This window comes from Andrographis paniculata, unplaced genomic scaffold, assembly GCF_009805555.1.
Source record: "Andrographis paniculata isolate CXL003 unplaced genomic scaffold, ASM980555v1 Contig58END, whole genome shotgun sequence".
Taxonomy (NCBI): Eukaryota; Viridiplantae; Streptophyta; class Magnoliopsida; order Lamiales; family Acanthaceae; genus Andrographis; species Andrographis paniculata.
Genome location: NW_026137593.1, coordinates 1956313 through 1962312, shown reverse-complemented (window position 1 = coordinate 1962312; position 6000 = coordinate 1956313).

Genomic DNA, 6000 nt, shown 5'->3' with positions numbered 1-6000 from the left:
TTTGTTTTTATATACTCCACTTATTTTGGTTGTGATTTAATCAAATTCCAAGCATATATTTACATAGATATATACTTACTTGTACCAATGTAATACCCCTGTAGTTGAGCCGGTGCTAGGCCAACTCTCGTCGATGAGCCGGTGCCAGGCCATCCGAGATTGAATAGTAATTAAATGGATTGAATAGATTACTTATGTCAACAATGTGCACATTTCTTTTTTGGAGCTTTACTAAAAGAATTATATAGTTAAGCATTTTTTCCATATAGTAATTTGAGGATAGGTGGCGGGTGACTCTCTGAAAAGTCTCCCAAGGTGTGGGTGAGTGAGGACAAAGTGCACTAAAAGGGTTTTTGTTGACTTGTTAGACTAGTTTACGATCCTGAAACGTCTTGCTTTGCGTGACTTGCGGGACAGGGTGCCACAACCAGTGGGTTTCATCATCGGCTTTTCTCCCTCATTGCATCAACGAACAAACGTCAACACAAACTAAACATATCATACATAGAACAGTCCTATAATGCATCTATATTGATCATACAACCTAGCACATATAGTGCACACAATTATTATAAAAATAAGTACACAAGCAAGTTTAAACAGATTCAACACAATGAAGCTACATATTCTAAACAAACACACAATCCAGAAACACATGCATATTCACGAAGGAAAACAATCACATGTTGAATACAAAACATAGAATCATAAAACAAAGAGCTCCACTAACATCAACTAAAGAACATTCAACTCTAAATACTTAGAAATATCTGAGGCGCTAAACTCTATAGCTCTAGCACACATCTGTACAGGTTAAGCACAAAGTTCTACAGCTTAAGCACATAGATCCATTGACTACTACCACTAAGATTTCCGGAGACACAATTACTCAGAACATCCTATCCGAGAAGAACACTCAGCAACTAGGGAGGAACACAAAACACTAAACTCCTAGTTCGGCACAACATAAAGCACTCAGATATTGGCCGAACACTAACAATAAGAATACCAGAAAACACAATCACAAAGTCTAATATCGATGTACTAAATCACAAAACAAGAATACACATAATATCAAAAGAATCACATAAACAACAATAACACATAACAATCATACAAAAAACAATCAATTTGGGACACAACATGCTTTATTCATACAAAGCAATTAGTCCACAAAAATAATATACAATCCAAGTAATAAACATAATTACCAAAAATCCATGACAATTTATATTACATAGAACACTCAAATAATACACCATAAAGATAATTCATATCATGCAAATTAAAATAATCAAATTTATCCATAAAGATCAATCAAGGAATATAAGCAATTAGTCACATTGAAACAAAACTATGCAACAATATATTCTTATATTTCTACAATTAGTTTTAAGTTTTAGCAACTCATGCACATTGAACAACTAATTTTTCCTATAAAAACATACAATTTAATTTTTACGCTTGACATTTCAATTTTCACAAAAAACCTACGAAAGATTTACTAATCAATCACATAGTATACAAATAAAAAATTCAATACATGCATTTCAATTATTTCATCAAAAAATCACATAATGCAACAAAACTAATGTTATTTTTTATTAATCCTCCATTTATACATTTCCTTTCAGGCATTTTTCAATTAATCCCTAACATTATTTACTATCGCACAAAGAAATATAAACATGCATAACAAGTATTGTCTATAGTTACTAAAAATAATTCAAAAAAACACATTAAGAATATAATTAAAGAACCAAAAACAATTTCTAAAAAAATCACCAAGGATATCAAAGAAACAACAATATATTCCATGATTATAAATCAATCACCAAGATATATATACCCAATCAAACACCGATAAAATTTCAACATATTATTTAGTCACATATTTCACAAAGAAAATAATATATCAAAAAATTAAAGAAATGGGAGTTTAGCCTTTTACCATGGATTGAATCCTACCAAATTCAAAAAAAAATAAAATTCATTTTCGGTATCGATTGTCGGGCTCTAATACCACTGTTGTGAATTTATATCCTGAATCAATGGACTTTATTCGAACAATACATCATAAACATATTACGATTTAATTAGCGGAAGCAAATATTTTAATAAACCCAAATGAATATTAATACCAAATGGAAACTGAAATTAAACAACAATCAAAGGCTAAAACATAATTTGGAAATCGAGTAATCAAAACAAACAAAATCAAATTAAAGCAACACTTCTTGTTCGTGTTCTCTCTACTAAAATTGGGAAAAAATCAGGGCCAAGCAATTTCCGTCAACGAAATTGACCAACGGTAGACGGCGTCCAGCAGCTCCGGCATCCCGCGACCAGCAACAACTCTTTCCTAATAAAACAGCAACGGCTGGAACTTCTCCGGCCAAATAGCGATCCAACAATAATGCCTTCTTCGTCCATCCACATCAAACAATTCACTCCAATTCGCACCGATCTTCTTTGAACTTTTTTCTCCACAAAACGGATGAGGATTTCGGCTCAACCCAGAATGAGAAATGGCTTAAGGTAATCATTCCTCAAGGTAGAGGTCAATACAAAGAAAGGGTTTCAAAATCTTTACCGGAGCTCTCTCGGGACTCACTTATACCTAAAAAAAAAAAAAAAAAACCCTTTGCTTCTTTATCTAAAAAAACCTTCCCCAAACTAACACGGTTTTATTGGGCTTGAGTTTGAGTTAAAGGGTTGGACCGAATTCGGTGGATCGAGCTAAGGAGTGAGCCAACTATTGTATTATCAAGGGACTTGTTGGTTCAGATCTCGAATGGCTAAAATTCTCAATATTTATTATTCTTACTTTAACGAATAATATTAATTTGCTACTACTTTTTTCTACTCATTCAATTATTTTTTATCAATTATTTAATAAATTTTTTATAATATTCTCACTTTAATATCAAAATATTATTATTTCTTAGTTTTTTTCTCCAATTGAATCTACGTAATTTTACTGGACGAAGGGAGTTTGTATTATTTGAATTTGGAGGAATGTGTTAGAATGTACCCCCTCCGTCCTAATTTAAAGTATCTATTTTACCATTTTCGTTTGTCCCAATTCAAAGTATTATTTTTCTATTTTATAAAATATAATCATATATTAATACTAAAGTATCCTTAAGTTTTACTTTAATTACAAACATACCATTACACTTTATACATGAAGTCAAAGGGCAAAAATATCAAAAACTCTTATACACTTTCACTAACTAATAAAATACGGCGGCAGCTACAATGGTGAATTTAAAATTCTGTATTGTGCTGAACAACACACGATGTAATAACAAATAGCACATTGTATTACTTCCGACAGCACATCCTTTATATTATTATAATACAAATACAACACATACTATAGGTACATACAATACACATAAGTTGATTTCAGTACATGATATACACTTATACACCACATATATAATTCTAAACAAACAACACATGTCTTTATTACACTCAACATGTGTTGTTTATAATAAGAATATGTGTTGTTAGTATATATTATAGGTGTTCATTTGAAAACCAGCACCGTAACTATTTCCAATAAAATACTATTATTTCTTAATTTACTATAAAACCTAAAAAAACCTCTTTGATTTGAGACGGAAGGAGTAGTACATAGACTATTTTTTTCTGTTACTATTTATTGTTTCCTTTATCTCGTTTGAAAGTATGATTTTTACTATTTTTGTAACTTTTATGCAAAAATATTTATTTTCTATTATATTAAAAATAATCACACATTAATATTAAAATACATTTAATTTTTACTTAAACTACAGATATATCATTATACATATACATAAAAAAAATAAAAGATAAAAATATTAAAATTAATTACACACTTCTCTAGTTATTAGAAAAATACTATTATTTTTTAATTTATGTACTCAAAAACCAAATGATACATTCTATTACTTTTTATCCTTTCAAAATCATATAATTATTTTTTCTTTTTCACATTTGTAGTAATGAAATCAACTTTGCACTCATCAAATTTTAGCTTGGTTAAAAGTTAAAACACAACCACAATTACAATACATTTGACGTTTTAAGGGGTAGTTCGATGCCTTTTGAGTTGAACCCCTCACAGACTTGCTTTAGCTATATATTGTATAATATTTTATTTTATAAAAATATCATTGTATTTTTATTAAGCAATACTAATACAAGTATTTTTATTTTTATTTCTCTTAATTTGTACTATATATGAATATTATATTAATATATAAAATTCGACACAATAAAAAGCAAATGAATACTTAATTATGGGATTAAGGTAATATAACTTTTTTAAATAACAAATGAATAATTGAAATATTTTTAACATAAAAAGAATATATTCGAGCTTTTAGAGCAAAATATATCATAGTAAAAATAAGTAATAAATGAACATATTATTTAAAACAATTGTTTTATTTAAATTATAAAAATAACATTTTTTTTAATAATAGAGTGGTGATATATTTATTTACGATGTGTTTTACTTAATATTTTTTATTTAAAACTATAATTCATAATTTTTTTAATATATATAAAATTTAAAACATGATACAACCGGCTTAAAAAAAAGGCATTTTAAAGTTAAATTTAAAAAGTCAATAATAATAAAGAATTGAAATATAAAAAAATAAAAAAAAAATCTAAAATTAATGTTAAGATTTATCTTATATAATTAATTTTTTTCAACATGAATAATTAAATATTGATAAATATATTTATGCAAATATTAATTTAAACATATTTTTCAGCAAAGTAAATACAAATATTTTCTTTATATTTTATATGTATAAAGAAATATAAGTAAATACTATATATTAATTTCAAAATACATAGAATTTACATAAAACAATTAGTATAATTGCACTTCAAAATGTATTATTATTCTTTAGAGAAAATTTAACCTAAATATTATTTTTACTTTATTAATGATCTACCATTTTAATAGTTATTTGGAACATGAAAAGCAAACGAGAATGAACAATCAAATACATTAATACTTTCTTCTTTTTCTTAACAAATTTTCTATTGATTTGTCTCAAGTATATATTTCTACTTTTTTTAAAGTATTTGTACTATTTACCTAATATTACAAATACCCTTAAAACTTACGATATATTACACGAATATCTACTTTTATATCACACGATACTAATAAAATTATTTTAGTCATTTTTACTTTATTCTTATTATATATCAATATAATACTAATATACGTTAAATTTCATGAAAAAAAAAACAAACGAATACATACTTAAAGGACAGAGGAAGTATTTCATTATATATTATCTAACCTAGGAAATAAAAACTTGGCCTTCTCCATATAAAAAAATAAAAATATATAGAAAAAATAAAAATAGAAGATTCTATAATTACTTATGCCCTAATAAAAAAACAAACTTTTCAATAAAAATAAATTTAATATATTTTATTTTATTATCGGAAAAAATAAAAGGTTTTAATATATTAATAAATAAGTAGAACATTTACCTAATAAGCCAGACATATCCGGAGAATGAAAAGTGATCAAAGGTCCAAGAAGGGCGAATTTGAAATGAGTTCAAAGAAAACAACAAGATTATAAATAAATACATAAATTAATAACCCAAAGGAAGCAGGAAGTGAAGATCTGTCCAACCACAGTCTTCTGGTATGCAGATTTGCATTTAACTCTTGAGCTCCAGCTTGCGCTCTAAGTCTAAAACCAAACGTATGAAAAAAGACCCACAAATTTCTATCAAAATAGGCCAGCAACATATATTTTAATTTTATCAATGGAAATAGAGGGATCTAGCGAGAAGTTTTCAAGCGCTGCTTTGCTCGTGGCTGTCCATATATAATAAACCGATGCCGCAAAGCCCAAGCGTCGGACAGCTCTAATCCCAATGCACTTCCTGATCCATTCCGCGAGAGAATTTAGGAGTAATGGCGCTTGAATTCATCTACAGATCTCGACCATACTTTAGCCAAAAATGG